The sequence below is a fragment of the Sapajus apella genome, unplaced genomic scaffold (genome assembly GCF_009761245.1).
Source record: "Sapajus apella isolate SASKATOON/1434 unplaced genomic scaffold, GSC_monkey_1.0 scaffold18, whole genome shotgun sequence".
NCBI lineage: Eukaryota > Metazoa > Chordata > Mammalia > Primates > Cebidae > Sapajus > Sapajus apella.
In genome coordinates this window covers 1,065,892-1,083,914 of record NW_022436958.1, presented here as the reverse complement: position 1 = coordinate 1,083,914, position 18,023 = coordinate 1,065,892, and the positions used below count along the sequence as shown (strand labels likewise).

The following is an 18,023-nucleotide window of genomic DNA, read 5'->3' as shown; positions in this document are numbered from 1 at the left end:
AATGGAACAGAACAGAGGCCTCAGAAGCAACACCACACATCTACAATCATCTGATCTTTGACAAACATGACAAAAACAAGCAATGGAGAAAGGATTCCCTGTGTAATAAGTGGTGTTGGGAAAACTGGCTAGCAATGTACAGAAAGCAGAAACTGGACCCTTTCCTAACACCTTACACTAAAATTAACTCCAGATGGATTACAGATCTAAACATAAAACCTAACACCATAAAAACCCTAGAAGAAAACCTAGGCAAAACCATTCAGGACATACATATAGGCAAGGACTTCATGACTAAAACATCAAAAGCAATGAAAACAAAAGCCAAAATAGACAAATGGGGTCTAATTAAACTCCAGATCTCCTGTACAGCAAAGGAAACAATCATTAGAGTGAACCAGCAACCAACAGAATGGGAAAAAATTTTTGCAATCTACCCATCTGACAAAGGGCTAATATCCAGAATCTATGAATAACTAAAATAGATTTACAAGAAAAAAAAAAAAGCCCATTCAAAAGTGTGCGAAGGATATGAACAGACACTTTACAAAGCAGACATCTATGAGACCAATAAACATACAAAAAAATGCTCATCATCACTGGTCATTAGAGAAATGCAAATCAAAACCACATTGAGATACCACCTCACATCAGTTAGAATGGCGACCATTAAAAAATCTGGAGACAACAGATGCTGGAGAGGATGTGGAGAAACAGGAACACTTTTACACTGTTGGTGGGAGTGCAAATTAGTGCAACCATTGTGGAAGACAGTGTGGTGATTCCTCATGGATCTAGAAATAGAAATACCATTTAACCTAGCAATCCCATTACTGGGTATATACCCAAAGAATTGTAAATTTTTCTATTATAAAGACACATACACACATATGTTCACTGTGGCACTGTTTGCAATAGCAAAGACCTGGAACCAACCCAAATGTCCATCAACAATAGATTGGATAAAGAAAATATGGCACATATACACCATTGAATACTATGCAGCCATAAAAAACAATGAGCTCATGTCCTTCATAGGGACATGGATGAATCTGGAAACATCATTCTCAGCAAACTGACACAAGAACAGAAAAATCACACACTGCATGTTCTCACTCATAGGCGGGTGTTGAACAATTAGAACACATGGACACAGGCCAGGTGTGGTGGCTCACGCCTGTAATCCCAGCACTTTGGGAGGCTGAGGCGGGTGGATCACGAGGTCAAGAGATCAAGACCATCCTGGTCAACATGGTGAAACACCATCTCTACTAAAAATACAAAAAATTAGCTGGGCATGGTGGTGCGTGCTTGTAATCCCAGCTACTCAGGAGGCTGAGGCAGGAGAATTGCCTGAACCCAGGAGGCGGAGGTTGCGGTGAGCCGAGATCGTGCCATTGCACTCCAGCCTGGGTAACAAGAGCGAAACTCTGTCTCAAAAAAAAAAAAAAAAAAAAGAACACATGGACACAGGAGGGGAGCATCATCACACATTGCGGTCAGTTGGAGAGGACTAGGGGAGGGACAGTGGGGGGTGGGGAAGGATAACGTGGGGAGAAATACCAGATATAGGTGATGGGGGGAGGAAGGCAGCAACTTTGGGAGAAGGGTAGGTTAGGGCTTAGAATGCTAAGATGAGTCAAATCTGTTGGATACATTTCAGATTTTATTATCTTAGGCCTCTCTGCAGCATTTATTGCTTGCTCCCTCATTAAATGTAATCTGCTCTTTTGGCTTCCACAACAATGTGCTTACCTGGTTCTCTTCATACTTCCTTCATGATTCCTACTCTGTCTTCTTTACACATTCTTTTCCTCCATCCTCCCTTTGAAAGATGGTCTTCCTCATGGTTCTATATGCAGTATCCTGCTCTCCTCCTCTTGTCTCTCTCCCCTGGATAATCTAATATGTCCACATTTGTGGTTTTAACCACCACCTAGATATTCATGACTTACAACTTCTTATCTTCAGGCCAGATCTTCTCTCCTAAGCCTCAGACACAAATCCAACTCTCTGTGGGGTATGCTGACCTGGATACCCACAGGCACCTCAAACCAGCCAAGCTGAAACTGTGTACATCAGCATCTTACCCTCTACAAGCAAATCAACATCCATGCCAAAGCCTAGGGTAGAAACCTCAGAGGCATCCTAAACTTTTCCCAACCCCTCAATGTTTCAAATTCTTATCTTCCTCGCTTGTCAATATAACTAACGCTGCCCTAGCTCAGTCCTTTGCTAACTTTAACACGGATGTCAATAATAGCTTTACAACAGTAGCCCAGCCTCTACTCTAGTTTAAAAGATCCTCCAGGATCTATCTTCTAACAGCCACTTCACTCTTACCTCTCACCTACCTCTGCCTCTCAGCACTGCTAACTAACCTGTTTACCATTTTGCCATGCCTTGGGTCCTGTTGCTCTCTCTATCTGGAATGCCTGACATCACTCTTCATTGCTCAGTTCTCATCTTTAAAACTTAGCTAAGGGGTCACTTTGTACAGTAGGTCTTCCCTGAGACCAGTCTATCTCCCACTCAAAGCCCCTGTTCTCCATAATACCATGTTGCAAAATCACCACCTCTATCATTGTTTCAACCACAGTGTCTTAAGACTATCTGTTACTTTGGAGAGTCAAGGTGCTGCCTTATCCATGCAGGTCCTTATTGCCTAGCAAAGTGATTGGCAAATGGGAAGAAGCCACTCTATAAATTCACGGCAACTGGATAGAGAAATGATTAGATAGGAGAATCAGAATAGAATTTTAAAATTTGAATTATGTAGAATGTTTATTGGATTTTCATCTCAGCTAAGCCACAGGCTGAATTGAAAGAACAAAAGAATATTCAAAGAATTAAATTTGAGATTATTTATATTAATGCTATGGATTAAAGAAAGCAAAAGTGTTCAACTTAGGAAGGGAAGAATTCATCATGATCATTATTGTCATGATTATTGGAAAAGCTCATAAAAGAACAGGGACTAACACAACTCTCCTTTCCTACAGAAAGAAAATTTTTTAAAACATCATTTCCTTTTAGATAGTATGTGTTTCATTTCTTCCTGCTAGTTAGTATCTATGGTTGGGTTATAAAAATCTGGAAAAAGAAAACTTAGAAGTGCTGATGCAGCTTTCACGGGCTCCCTTTGAGTTCTATAATTACCATACAATCAATGTTCCAAAGCAGCTGAGAAAGAAGAGTTTCTCTCTCCATCATGCCTTGTTTGCTTCCAGAAGAAAAGAAGTGAAGCCACAAGACACAATCCTCCAGCAGCTGTCCACTGCACTGAGTGCCACCCAAGTACCAGCATCCGGGGAAAATCCTCAGAGGTCTCTAAAGATACAAGTGCAATTCCTCAAATTATCGTTGTTTTTTTCCTGGAGCAATGGCATTGCATGGGAAGGCCATAACAGAGAAAACAACTTTCTTAAGGAAAGAAAAGCAATTGATCAATGCAGAGAAGTTCAAGAAGGAGCTTTTAAAATTTATTCATTTATTTTTTACATATATACACGCTCACATTCTGCAAACCCATGTTGATTGGGAACCAGAGAGTAGACTAAGGGCCAAAGCAAAATAGAAGAGTAAGAAGGAAAATAAATAATTTTGTTCAACATTAGTCATGTTTTGTCCGAGAAAGACAAGCTAGCTAGTATTTTCAGAGTGAGCAAAGGAGCTTGTCACCACCCAGCACTTTGAGCTCCATATAAACAGTCTGCACACTTCCTAAGCTGGAGCATGGAATCATTTCATGTTTGCTTTCCATATGCTGGTACTGTGCTGAGGGCTCCTTTGTTACACCTAACAGGCAGCTTTCTAGCACTGCCCATGTGTTTGTGTTCTGCTCTCTAACAGAGCTTGTCTGCATGTCAGCATAGACATTATTAGAAGCCCCGAATATGGTATCCAGCCGGAAAGCAAAAGTTGGACAGCTCAGGAAACCAGGTAGTAGGGATTGGTAGTCCTCTCCCCTCTGGCTGCTGACTGTGACCACCTGTGAGCACTGGCTTTTGCAAAATCAAATGCTATGCAGACATGGTCTTGGATTTTAAAGCAATGTTCTAAAACATGGAGCTAGTTGTCACGGTCAATTGAATCTAGTCCTTTCTGCTGACAGTGTTAGCTGAAGTGATTGGAATTTGAAAGCGGTATTTTGTTCATGAGGAGGTAAACTGTTCTTGCAACAGTCAATAAACAATCACCATTAAATTTGTACGGATTTCTATTATTATGAAAAAATAATCCTATCTCCACTGCATGACCCTTTGGAAATTGGAGAAATCTTTCACTCGCCCAACTGCAGAATATATCTGGTTGCGTCAATCACACCATCTGTCCTGCCTTCCATATATAAAGGAATAAAGCTGCCTTCAGATAATCATTTGCTAAAAAGTGCCTCACAGGCAAATATGCACTGCTAAGAGGATACTTTTTGTCTTACCTTAACAATAAGAAACTTCATTTCCAAAAACAAGGCACAATCTAACCAAAGAGGCACTTCACTTTCTCTTTTCTTTGGGTTGTGGCTGACAGAGAAGGCTGGGCATGAAACACCCTCATGACATTCTCAGGCAGAGTTGTTTTGTTGTTAATGGGATCTGAAGAGAGACAGTTTCAACCCTGTGTTATCTGAAGTCTTGAAAGGCATCTTTAATAATTAGAATACTCATTACCTGCCCCCTCCAGAAGTTTCCATTTTAATTTTCACTTGCCTTTTGTGTTAGACAGGAAAAAAAAAAAGATGAAGTGGCAGATGGATCAGAATAACGCTCTCTTCACTAAAAGCTTCTGTCTGCCACAACAATGGAATCTCCTTAAATGTATGTTGCCTTGTCCCCCCAAACACACAATGTTATTAAAATATGTTCATATTTGTATTCAAAACATTTGCCTCCAAAAATTAGACTAAGGTATTTTAAACCTGCCTCTCTGCTCACACCCTCTTTTAATCAACCACAGATATTGAGTTTCTACTTTGGGTCAGATATGCTCACATAGCTGAAGTCATCATTATGTTCTTGGTACATAGTTTAACACCTTTAATATAGAAGTTGGAAATTAACAAATATATGATTTTCACAATGGCAGATGAAGTATGTAATATTGTCCACATTTTTATTTTAAGTGAAGTTCCCTATCCATTGCTGGCTTTAATTTCTTCACAACCCATTAAGTTCCTACCTGTGTTATACATTCTAATGGTTAATACTGAATGTCAGCTTGACTGGATTGAAGGATGCAAAGTGTTGTTCCTGGATGTGTCTGTGACGGTATTCCAGAAAAAGATTAACATTTGAGTCAGTGGACTAGGAGAGGCAGACTCACTCTCAATCTGGGTGGGCACCCTCTAATCAGCTGTCAGAGCAGCTAGAATAGAGCAGGCGAAGAAAGTGGTATGAGCAGACTCGCTGAGTCTTCTGGTCTCCATCTTTCTCTCTGTATGCTTTTTGCCTTTGAACATCAGACTCCAAGTTCTTCAGCTTTTGGACTCTTGGACTTACACAACTGGTTTGCCAGGGGCTCTTGGGCCTTTGGCCACAGACTGAAGGCTGCACTGTCAGCTTCCCTACTTTTGAGGTTTTGAGACCTCAGACTGGCTTCCTTGCCCCTCAGTTTGCAGACAGCCTATTGTGGGACTTCACCTTGTGATCCTGTCAGTCAATATCATTAATAAATGCCCAAACATATATACATTTATCCTATTAGTTCCATCCTACTAAAGAACCCTTATATATACATTTTATCAAGTTAGTAAAGTATATGTGATTTCTACTGTCTAAAGTGTGGGATTATGTGTGAAAAGTGAGAGATGGCAATTGGAACAGAGCCTGGAGTTTCACATGTAAACATGAATTTTTGTTACCTGTAATGTCAAGGACAAATTCCTCAGCTTCCCACAACTAGTCTCAACCCACTAATTGAGCTTAATATCTAACATGGATCTTCCAGTTTCCATAGACCAGTTTCTTCCTGATTCCCCACATATCCTGTAGATTTCAGAAGTTTATTTAAATATGGTATTTTCAGTATTAATTCTGTAACATATGACTTCTTTCGCTCACCATTATGTTTGTGAAATACATGCATAATCATGTTTATAGCTATAGTTTGCCTTCATTGCTATATAATATGCCATTGTATGAATGCATGAACATTAATTCATTCTACTATTGAAAAATCTGGACTATTTCTAGTTTGGGGCCATTGTACTCATGTGTTTTCTTCCATATGTCTTCGGCACATACATGTACACATTTGGCTGGGTATTGCAGCATCTGTTATATTCATATCCTCTTGGAGTCTGTTTCATTCATGTCTTCTTTGAGTTTGTAATTTCCTTGTACTGTAGCCCAACTTCCAACTGCCCACATTTGTGACTCCAGGCTTGAAGAATCTTTTACCACTGAAGTCCTCTGTGCTTATATACTAAGCAGGACAGAAGTGCCAGGAAATTATCAACTCTGAAATAAGTAACGATAGGATTGCCCCTTAGATGAATGTAATGTGCTTCCAATGTTCCCTAGTGGAAAGCTCTTATTGCTCCCATAGGTACTTTTCCTGATAAGGCGCCCTTCACTGGCTTCCCTCCTACCCATGTCTTGCTGCCCCACCCCTGCTCTGGTATTTACTGGGATCATCTCTCAGATAAACTACTTTCATTTAAACCCTTGTCTCAGGACCCGCTTCTGGGCAAACCCAAAGCAAAACAAAAATTTTCACCTGTATTCACTACTCTTCAAATGTTTATCCTACAGATTATGACATAAATCTTTAACTTACTAAAGTTCAGTATAAATTAATAGATGTACAACATCTCAGACAACTCAAAGACATTTTGGTTCCATCTGTGCTTTCCTCCTTTTGGGCTTTTATTGACACATTTTAAATATAATTTAATCCCAACAAAATATTGTTTTATTTATTTCACACAGGATATATTCACTTAGATTTGCCCACATATTTACTCTTTCCATTGTTCTTTAATTCTTCTTGTATTTCCATGTTCCTATCTGGATCATGTTCTTTTTATTTGAAAAAGATTTGTCATTCTTCATCTCAGTGTAGATCTAATGGTAGAAAATTCACTGTTTGGGTGTGTCTGAAATTATCTTTTCTTTAGCTGCTTTTTGAGAATATTTGCACTGGGTATAAAATAAGTTGGTAGTGATATTTTCCCCAGCATGTCAATTAGAGTCCTCTGGCTTCCATTGTTTCTATATGATATCCTCACTTCTTTTGAAGCTCATTTTTTTTTTCTATCACTTTTCAGATCTTGTGTTTAGCTTTCAACAGTTTTACTGTTGTAAACACACTTCGGCTTGAGAGTCTTGTATTTAACCTACTTTGAGTTTGAAGCAGTTCTTAGATCTTATAGCTTGATGTCTTGTCAGTATTGGAAAAATCTTAGCAATGGCTCATCAAATATTGCCTTTTACTCATTCTCTCTCTCCTGGCCTTATGAACTTCAATGACATAAATATTACACCTTTTACAAAATATCCCATACATCTTTTATGCTCTTTTCTACATTTTATTTCCATGTTTCTGTCTACTTTTTTTTCTAGCTGTTTCCCAGGTTCCAGAGTACAGTGGTGCAATCACAGGCTCAAACAATCTTCCCACCTCAGCCTCCTAAGTAGCTGGAATTATAGGTGTGAACCACCACACCCGACCCAGTCTATTGCTTTTAAACATTTAAATTGTGCCTAATTTGCTGATAAACCCATCTACTAATTTCTTAAAACTATGTACTATTTTTCAATTTTGAAATTTCCATATGACATTATTTCATCATTTTCACACTGTGCTAAAATTCTCTATTTTGTTAATTTCTTGAGCAGAGTAGTCACAGTAACTTGTGTTTAATAACTAGAATATGAGGTTTTTTTATGTGTGAATTTCTATAGACTTTTGTCCTCTTGTTTAGTTTCTGTATATTTTGTTTGCCTAGGTTTGTTTTTGTTCTGTTTATATAAATTAAATACAAACCATCACTTTAAGGCTCTGAATGATTTTATATTTCTCCAAAGTGGATTCCCTTTTGCTTGTGGCAATTAAAGTAGGAACAGGTCTTTCTCTAACCTGGAATTGAGATGATTTAAATGGAGTTTTAGTCTCTGTGAGAGTTGGCCTATCTCTAGTTTGTTATTACTCCTTGAATGTAGCTTTTAAGGGTGTTAAAGCCTCAAGAACTTATGGCGGCCTTCCTCCCTTCGCAGATGCTGGACTTCATTGTTCCCTCAGCCCCATGATCACCAAAACCTTCTCAGCTGCTACGTTAGAATTGGCTAATATCTATTTTTTTTTTTAATGAATGCTCTTAACATCTTTATTCATGACAGCCACAATGTAGAAACAATTTAACATTTATCAATAAGAGAATGTGGTATATTCATACAATGAAATATGAGTTCACAATAAACATGAAAGAATTACTAATACATGCAACAACTTCTAGAAATCTCATAAATACTATGCATACCAAAGAAACCTGACACAAAAGAGTAAATCCTGAATGGTTCCATTTATATAAATCTCTAGAACAGTAAAACTAAACTATGGTGATAGAAACTATATCAGTAGTTGCTTGGAAGGCAGGGTTTTCACTGGGAATGGCATGAGAAAACTTTTTTGGAGATGCATCTTTTTTTCTGTTCTTATTTTTTTTATTTTTAATTTTTTACTTTTATTTTTAATTTTTTAATTTTGCGAGGTTTTGGGGGAACTGGTGGTGTTTGGTTACATGAGCAAGTTCTTTAGTGATGATTTCTGAGATTTCAGGCACCCATCACGCAAGCAGTATACCTGTAACCAATGTGTAGTCTTTTATTCGTTGCCACCCTGACTCTTTCCCCCAAGTCCCCAGAGTCTAATGTTTCATTCTTATATCTTTGCATCCTCATAGCTTAGCTCCCACATATGAGTGAGAATGAATAATGTTTGGCTTTCCATTCCCAAGTTACTTCACTTAGAATAATAGTCTCCAATCCCATCCAGGTTGCTGCTAATGCCATTAATTCATTCCTTCTTATGGCTGAGTAGTATTCCATTGTATTTATATATCACATTTTCTTTATCCACTCATTGATTGATGGGCATTTGGGCTGGTTCTATATTTTTGCAATTGCAAATTGTGTTGCTGTAAACATGTGTGTGCAAGTATCATTTTTGCATAATGACTTCTTTCCCTCTTTGTAGATGCCCAATAGTGGGATTGCTGGATCAAATGGTCGATCTACTTTTAGTTCTTTAAGGAATTGCCACACTGTTTTCCATAGTGGTTGTACTAGTTTACATTCCCATCAACGGTATAAAAGTGTTCTGTTTTTACCACATCCATAGCAACATCCATTATTTTTTTATTGTTTGATTATGTCCATTCTTGCAAGAGTGAGGTGGTATTGCATTGTAGTTTTGATTTGCATTTCCCTGATAATTAGTGATGTTGAGCATTTTTCCAGATGCTTGTCTGCCATTCGTATATCTTCTTTTGAGAATTGTCTACTCATGTCCTTAACCCACTTTCTGATAAAATTGTTTAATTTTTCTTTGTTGATTACTTTGAGTTCCCTGTAGATTCTGGATATTAGTCCTTTGTCAGATGTATAGATTGTGAAGATTTTCTCCCACTCTGAAGGTTGTCTGTTAATTCTGCTGATTATTTCTTTTGCTGTGCAGAAGCTTTTTAGTTAAGTCCCATCTATTTATCTTTTTTTGTTGTTGTTGCATTTGCTTTTGGGTTCCTGGTCATAAAGTCTTTAGCTTTTCCGATGTTATCTTCTAGAATCCTTATGGTTTCAGGTCTTAAAGTCTTTGTTCCAGCTTGAGTTGATTTTTGTATAAGATCAGAGATGAGGATCCAGTTTCATTCTTCTACATGTGAGTTGCCAATTATGCCTGCACCATTTGTTGAATAGGGCGTCCTTTCTCTACTTTATGTTTTTGTTTGCCTGTTGAAGATAAGTTGACCATAAGTATTTGGCTTTATTTCTGGGTTCTCTATTCTGTCCATTGACTTATGTACCTATTTTTATATCATTACCATGCTGTTTTGGTGACTATGGCCTTATAGTATGGTTTAAAGTCTGGTAATGTGATGCCTCCAGATTTGTTCTTTTTGCTTAGTCTTGCTTTGGCTATGCGGGCTCTTTTTAGGTTTCATATTAATTTTAGGATTTTTTTTCTAGTTCTGTGAAGAATGATAGTGGTATTTTGATGAGAATTACATTGAATTTGTAGATTCCTTCCAACAATATGGTCATTTTCACAATATTGATTCTACCCATCCATGAGCTTGGGATGTTTCCATCTCTTTGTGTCATCTATGATTTCTTTCAGCAGTGTTTTGTATTTTTCTTGTAGAGGTCTTTCACATCCTTGGTTAGGTATATTTCTAAGTACTTTATTTTATTTATTTTTGCAGCTCTTGTGAAAAGGGTTGAGTCCTTGATTTGATTCTCAGCTTGGTTGCTGTTGGTGTATAGCACAGCTACTGATTTGCGTATATTAACTTTGTATACTGAAACTTTGCTGAATTCATTTACCAGTTCTAGGAGCTTTTGGGGTGAGTTTTTAGGGTTCTCTAGGCATACAATCATATCATCAGTAAGCAATGACAGTTTGACTTTCTCTTTACTGATTTAGATGCCCTTTATTTCTTTCTCTTGTCTGATTGCTCTGGCTAGGACTCCCAGCAATATGTTGAACAGAAGGTTTAAAAGTGGGCATCCTTGTCTCGTTCCTATTCTCAGTGGGAATGCTTTCAACTTTTCCCCATTCAGTATCATGTTGGCTATGGATTTGTTGTAGATGCCTTTTATTGTTGTAAAAGGTATGTGCCTTTTATACTGATTATGTTGAAGTTTTAATCATAAAGAGATGCTGCATTTTGTCAAATGCTTTTTCTGCATCTATTGAGATGATCATTGATTTTTGTTTTTAATTCTGTTTATGTGGTGTATCACATTTATTGACTTGTGTTTGTTAAACCATCCCTGCATCCCTGGTATGAGATCCACCTGATCATGGTTGATTATCTTTTTGATATGATGTTGAATTCAGTTCACCAATATTTCTTTAAGAATTTTTGCATCTATGTTCATCAGGGATATGTCTATAGTTTCAGTTCTTTGAATGTCTGATAGAATTCAGCTGTGAATCTGTCTGGTCCTGGACTTTTTTCTTTTGGAAATTTTTTTATTAGCATTTCAATCTCGCTGCTTGTTATTCACCTGTTCACAGATTCCATATCTTTCCAGTTTAATCTAGGAAGGTTGTATATTTCCAAGAGTTTATCCATCTCTGCTAGGCTTTCTAATTTATGTGTGTAAAGATGTTCACAGTAGACTTGAATAATCTTTTGTATTTCTGTGTTATCAGTTGTAATATCTCCTGTTTTGTTTCTAACTGAGCTTATTTGGACCTTCTCTCTTCTTTTCTTGGTTAAACTCGCTAATGGTCTATCAATTTTATCTTTTCAAAGAATAGGCTTTTGGTTTATCTTTTGTATTTTCTGCTTGTTTCAATTTCATTTAGTTCTGCTCTGACCTTTGTTATTTCTTTTTTCTGCTGTGTTTGGGTTTGGATTGTTCTTGTTTCTCCAGTTCTGTGTCGTGTAACCTTAGATTGTCTATTTGTGCTCTTTCAGACTTTTTGATGTAGGCATCTAATGCTATCAGCTTTTCTCTTTGCATTGCTTTTGCTGAGTCCCAGAGATTTTGATAGGTTATGTCACTATTATTGTTCAGTTCAAAGACATTTTTAATTTCCATCTTGATTTCATTTTTGACCCAATGATCACTCAGGAGCAAGTTATTTAATTTCAATGTATTTGCATGGTTTTGAGAGTTCTTTTTAAGAGTTGATTTCCAATTTTATTCCACTGTGGTCTGAGATAGCACTTGATATAATTTTGATTTTCTTATTTCCACTGAGACCTGTTTTGTGGCCTATTATATTGTCTATCTTGGGGAATGCTCCATGAGCTGATTAATAAAATGTATGTTCTGCAGTTGTTGGGTAGAATGTTCTGTACATATCTGTTAAGTCCATTTGTTGTAGTGTATAGTTTAAGTCCATTGTTTCTTTGTTGACTTTCTGTCTTGATGACCTGTGTAGTGCTGTCAGTGGAGTATTAAAGTCCCCCTCTATTACTGTGTTGCTATCTCATTTCTTAGGTCTAGTAGTAATTTTTTAAATAAGTTTGAGAGCTCCAGTGTTAGGTGCCTATATATTTACAATTGTGATATTTTCCTGTTGGACTAGTCCTTTTACCATTATATGCTGTCTCTGTTAGTCTTTTTTAATGCTATTACTTTAAAATTTGTTTTGTCTGATATAGTCTTTTTTCATGCTATTACTTTAAAGTTTGTTTTGTCTGATATAAGAATAGCTACTCCTGCTCACTTTTGGTGTCCATTTTCATGGAATATCTTTTTCCAACCCTTTATCTTAAGTTTACATGAGTCCTTATGTGTTAGGTGAATCTCCTGAAGACCTCAGAAACTTGGTTAGTGTATGTCTCATCCATTCTGCCATTCCATTTTTTTTTTGTTTTTGTTTTTGTTTTTGTGACGGAGTTTTGCTCTTGTTGCCCTGGTTGGTGTGCAATATCATGATCTCTGTTCACTGCAACCTCTGTCTCCTGCCTCAGTCTCCTGAATAGCTGAGAGTACAGGCACCTGCCACCATGCCTGGCTAATTTTTGTATTTTAGTAGAGATGGGGTTCACCATGTTGGTCAGGCTAGTCTTGAACTCCTGAACTCAGTTGATCTACCCACCTTAGACTCCCTAAGTGCCGGGATTACAGTTGTGAGCCACTGCACCCAGCCCATTCTGTATCTTTTAAGTGGAGCATTTAGAACACTTACATTCAATGTTATTATGGAGACATGAGATACTATTCTATTCATTGTGCTATCTGTTGCCTGAATATCTTGGGGTTTGGGGGGCGGGTTTCTTTGTTTTTGCATTGTGTTATTGTTACATAGGTCCTATGAGATTTATGCTTTAAGGATATTCTATTTTGATGTATTTTGAGAATATATTTCAAGATTTGGAGTTTCTTTTAGCAGTTCTTGTAGTGCTGGCTTGGTAGTGGTGAATTCCCTTAGCATTTGTCTTGAAAAGACTGTATCTGACCTTTATTTATGAAGCTTAGTTTTGCAGGGTACAAAATTCCTGGCTTATAATTGTTTTGTTTAAGGAGGCTAAAAATAAGACCCCAATCCTTCTAGGGATTCTTCTGAGAAATCTGCCATTAATCTAATAGGTTTTACCTGATGCTCTTGCCTCACAGCTCTTAATATTCTTTCCTTCATCTTGACTTAGATAACTTGATGACTATATGCCCAGGCAATGATCTTTTTGCAATGAATTTCCCAGGTGTTCTTTGAGTTCTTGTGTTTGGATGTCTAGATCTCTAGCAAACTGGGGAAGCTTCCCTTGGTTATTTTCTCAAATATGTTTTCCAAATTTTTAGATTTCTCTTCTTTCTCACAAACACCAATTAATCTTAGGTTTGGACATTTAGTATAGTCCCAAACTTCTTGGAGGCTTTGTTCATTTTCTAAATTCTTTTTTGTCTGTGACATATTAGGCAATTCAAAAGCCTTGTCTTGGAGCGCTGATGTTCTTTCTTCCGCTTGTTTGATTCTATTGCTCAGACTTTCCAGTGCACTTTGTATTTCTCTAATGTCCTTGATTTCCAAGAAGCTGTGATGGTTTTTTATTTATGCTATCCATTTCACTGAAGAATTTTCCTTTCATATCTTGCATTATGTTTTTAATTTATTTAAGTTGGACTTCCCCTTTCTCTGGTGCCTTCTTGAGTAGCTTAATAATCAACCTTCTCAATTCTTTTTCTGCCAATTCAGAGATTTTGTCTTGGTTTGGATTCATTGCTGGTGAGCTGCTATGATATTTTGGGGATGTCAAAGAGCCTTGCTTTGTCATATTACCAGAATTGTTTTTCTGGTTCCTTCTCATTTGGGTAGACTATGTCAGAAAAAAGATCTGGGATTCAGGAGCTGCTATTCAGTCTTTTGTTCCACGGAGTGCTACCTTGATGTGGTGTTCTCCCCTTTCCCCTAGGAATGGGGTTTCCTGAGAGCCAAACTGCAGTAATTGTTTTTGCTCTTCTGGTTCTAGCCCCCCAGCGGAGATACCAGGCTCTGGGCGGGTACTCGGGAGTATCTGCAAGAGTCCTATGATGTGATCCATCTTCAGGTCTTGCAGCGGTGAATACCAGCATCTGCTTTGGTGGAGTTAGCAGGAGAGTGAAGTGGACTCTGTGAAGGTCCTTGGTTGTGTTTTTGTTTAGTGTGCTGATTTTGTGTTGGTTGGCCTCTAGCCATGGGACAGTGCTTTCAAGAGTGCATCAGCTGTGATTCTATAGGGAGGATGAAAACTTGCCCTAGGGGCACCTGGTTAAGTATTCAGGATTCTCAGGTGGTAGGCAGGGCCATAGAGCTCCCAAGAGATTGTGACCTTTGTCTTTGGCTAACAGGGTGGATAAAGAAAGACCACCAGCTAGGGGCAGGGATAGGAGTGTTTGAGCTTAGCCTCTCCTTGGGCAGGGCTTGGTGCAGCTGCTGTGGGCAATGGGGGTGTGGTTCCCAGTCCAATGGAGTTGTATCCCAAGGGGATTATGAGTGCCTTTGTTGAGTCATATGGGTCACCAAGGAAGTGGGGGAAAGCTGGCAGTCACAGGCGTCACCCCTATTCCCATGCAGCCCACAGTCTGAAAGGCTGGTCTCACTCTCACTGTGCCCCTCCAAAAGCACCGAGTCTATTTCCAGGCAGCTGGTGACCAGGGCTGAGAACTTATCCCAGACCACAAGACTCCCCACTGAGAAAGCAAGCAGACATGGTTTTTTAGCATCTCAGAGAGGCTGCAGTGGTGATCCAGTTTCTTCAAAGAGTGTGTAGATTCTCTTGGCTTTCATGATATATTCCTGTGGTAGTCCGTGGAGCAAACATTCACGATGTGAGTCTCCACATCTTGCTCTGTCTGTCTGAGCAGAAGCTGCAAGCTAGTCCTAAGTCTTGTCTCTGGGAGATGTATCTTGATCAAGATAGAGGTTAATGGAGGTACAGATTTGTCAAAAATTAATAAAGCTGCACTCTTAAAATTTATGCATTTTGTTGTATACAAATTATACATCATTGATGTTTATAAAGTTAAAAATGAAGTAAGCACACAATTCATTATAGTAAGAATTATCAGAAAAAGAAAAATTAGAGGTACTAAAACTGGTTATCTTGCAAATTAAATTGGAGAAATATCAGGTTTTTCTGCATTTTTAAATTTTTATTTGTATTTTTTTAAGTTCCAGTGTACATGTGCAGAATGTGCAGGTTTGTTAAATAGGTAAATGTGTGTCATGGTGGTTTGCTGCAGCTATGAACCCATCACCTAGATATTAAGCCCAGCATGCATTAGCTGTTTTTCCTTATGATGTCCCTCTTTCTGCCCCCACAATAAGCCCCAGTGTGTGTTGTTCCCCTCCCTATGTTCGTGTGTTCTCATCATTCAGCTTCATCTTCTAAGTAAGAACATGTGGAGTTTGTTTTGCTGTTCCTGCATTAGTTTGAAGATAATGGCTTCCAGCTCCATTCATGTCTCTGCAAAGAATATGATCTCATTCCTTTTCATGGCCGCATAGTATTCCATAATGTATGTGTGCCACTACCACATTTTCTCTATCCAGCCTATCATTGATGGACATTTTGGTTGATTCCATGTCTTTGCTATTGTGAATAGTGCTGCAATGAACATACACGTGCATGTATCTTTATAACAGAATGATTTCTGTTTCCTCGTGTATATATCCAGTAATAAGATTGTGGGGTCAGGTGGTATTTCTGGTTCTAGATCTTTGAGGAATAGCCACACTGTCTTCCACAATGGTTGGACTGATTTACATTCCCACCAACAGTGTAAAAGCATTCCTATTTCTCTGCCACCTCTTCAGCACCTATAGTTTCTTGACTTTTTAATAATCGCCATTCTGATTGTCATGAGATGGTATCTCATTGTGGTTTTCATTTCCATTTCTCTAATGATCAGTGATATTGAGCTTTCTTTCATATGTTTGTTGGCCACATAAATGTTTTCTTCTAAGAAATGGCTGTTCATGTCCTTTGCCAAGTTTTTAATAGGACTGTTTTTACTTTCTTGTAAATTTAAGTTTCTTGCAGACTCTGGATATTAGACCTTTGTCAGGTGGATAGATTGCAAACACTTTCTCACATCCTATAGGTTGTCTGTTCACTCTGCTGGTAATTTCTTTTGCTGTGCAGAGGCTCCTTAGTTTAATTAGATCCAATTTGTCAATTTTTGCTTTTGTTGCAATTGCTTTTGGCGTCTTCATCATGAAATCTTTGCCTGTGCCTATGTTCCAAATAGTATTGCCTAGATTCTCTTCTAGGATTCTTCCACTTTTTAGTATTATATTTAAGGCTTTAATCCATCTTAATTTTTGTATAAGATGTAATAAAGGGGTCCAGTTTTAATTGCCTGCATATGGATAGCCAGTTCTCCCAGCACCATTTATTGCATAGAAAATCCTTTCCCCATTGTTTGTGTTTGTCAGGTTTGTCAAAGACCAGATGGTTGATGTTCAGTCTTATTTCTGACTTCTCTATTTTGTTCTATTGGTCTGTGTGTCTGTTTTTGTACCAGTCCATGCTGTTTTGGTTACTTCTAGTATAGTTTGAATTTAGGTAGCTTGATGCCTACTGCTTTGCTCTTTTTGCTTAGGACTGCCTTGTCTACATGTGCCTTTTGTTGTTGTTGTTCCATATGAATTTTTAAAAGGTTCTTTTTTACTTCTGTTAATTATATCAATGGTAGTTTAATGGGAATCTATAAATTACTTTGGGCAGTATGGCCATTTTTACAATATTGATTTTTCCTATCCATGAGCATGGAATATTTTTCCATTTGTTTGTGTCCTCTCTGATTTCCTTGAGTAATGGTTTATTGTTTTCCTTGAAGAGGTCCTTCGTTTCCCTTGTTAGCTGTATGCGTAGGTATTTTATTCTCTTTGTAGCAATTGTGAATAGGAATACATTTGTGATTTGGTGTAAAAGAATGCTTGTGATTTTTGTGCATTGGTTTTGTATCTTGAGATGCCGCTGAAGTGGCTTATCAGCTTAAGAAGATTTTGGGCTGAGATGATGTGGTTTTCTAGATATAAGATCATGTCATCTGCAAATAAAGACGATTTGACTTCCTCTCTTCCTATTTGAGTACCCTTTATTTCTTTCTCTCACCTGCTTGCCCTGGCCAGAACTTCTAATACTATGTTGAATAGGAGTGATGAGAAAGTGCATCCTTGTCTTGTGTTGGTTTTCAAGAGGAATACTTCCAGTTTTTGCCCATTCAGTATGATATTGTCTGTGGGTTTGTCATAACTAGCTCTTAATATTTCGAGGTATGTTCCTTCAAAACTTAGTTTATTGAGAGTTTTTAACATGAAGGTATGCTGAATTATGTTGAAGGCCTTTTCTGCATCTATTCAATTAATCATGCGGTTTTTGTCTTTAGTTCTCTTTATGAGATGAATTACATTTATTGATTTGCATGTGTTGAACCAACCTTGCATCCTGAGGTTGAAGCCAACTTCATTGCAGTGGATAAGATTTTTGATGTGCTACTGGATTCAGTTTGCCAGTATTATACTGAGGATTTTGGATGTTCATCAGGAACATTGTCCTGAAGTTTTTCATTTTTTGTTGTATTGATGCCAGGCTTTAGTATCAGAATGATTCTGGCTTCATAAAATGATTTAGGGAGGAGTCCCTCCTTCTCAATTGTTTGGAATAATTTCAGAGAAAATGGTACCAACTCTACTTTGTACCTCTGGTAGAATTTAGCTGTAAATCAGTCTGCAGTCTGGTTCTGGGTTTTTTTTGTTTGGTATGTGTGTGTGTGTGTGTGTGTGTGTGTGTGTGTGTGTGTGTGGTTGGTAGGTTATTACTGAGAATTGACTAATATCTTGGTTGATGAGGCAATGTTACA

The 18,023-nt window shown here is 37.9% G+C and overlaps 1 long non-coding RNA gene across 1 annotated transcript; it reads left to right on the top strand.

Moving 5' to 3' along the window:
- The first annotated feature begins 10,694 nt into the window (after positions 1-10,694).
- Positions 10,695-17,448, top strand: LOC116556919. Its single transcript, XR_004271252.1, has 3 exons — positions 10,695-10,818; positions 16,610-16,618; positions 17,437-17,448. It is a non-coding gene; the product is annotated as an uncharacterized LOC116556919 (long non-coding RNA).
- Positions 17,449-18,023: the final 575 nt, after the last annotated feature.